Raw genomic sequence first — 804 nt, 5'->3', positions numbered from 1 at the left:
TGAAGGCCGCTGATTAAAAAAAAATTCTCTTTCCCATGAAGGCATTCAAACCACCAACTCTCCCCAAGAGTAAACCATCATCCCAGAAAGTGGCCCCGGCCACCTGTGCACTTGGCGTCGTCCCCCACGAAATGGTGTGATTTCATTTTTTTTTTTTAGTTAATCCTCACACGAGGATATTTTCCCATTGATTTTTAGGGAGAGTGGAGGAGAGAGGGAAAGACAGAGAGAAACATCCATGTGAGAGACACCTCCTCCATTGGTTGCCTCCTGCACGAGCCCTGACCAGGTACATGCCCTTGACTACAATCGAACCCGGGACCCTTTGGTTCGCAGGCTGATGCTCTATCTGCTGAGCCAAACTGGCTAGGGCTCATTTTTTTTTTTTTTTTAAATTCGAAAAGAAAGAAATGGGCTTCCTAACTCCGGCCTATTGCGCATGAGCCGAGGACGTGCGTGGGGAGTGTCTCTGGAGTCTGGGGAGTTTCACTTGGCTTGTCCTGTGTTTCAGCTGTATTTTCTAGTGTTTCTAAATGAATTTGCATTCACTCTGTAATCAATAATTTAAAAATACGCTCACAGAGGCACAGAAAAGAGCCAGCAGGGCTTTTAAAACAAAAGCTGAGTGGCAGTTATTTATATCTAGGTGGTGGGACTAGGGGTGGCTTTTAAACTTTTTTTATTTGTATAATTAAAGAGTTGTTATTTTTAAAAGCGCCTCTAATTGCTCCCCAGATGGCCCCACTCCCGCCACCTGCAAGGTGCCTACTCAGGGGGCCAAATCTACCGCTCTTTAAGAAGAAA

The sequence above is a fragment of the Myotis davidii genome, unplaced genomic scaffold, assembly GCF_000327345.1.
Source record: "Myotis davidii unplaced genomic scaffold, ASM32734v1 scaffold358, whole genome shotgun sequence".
Lineage (NCBI taxonomy): Eukaryota > Metazoa > Chordata > Mammalia > Chiroptera > Vespertilionidae > Myotis > Myotis davidii.
This window is presented reverse-complemented; position numbering follows the sequence as displayed.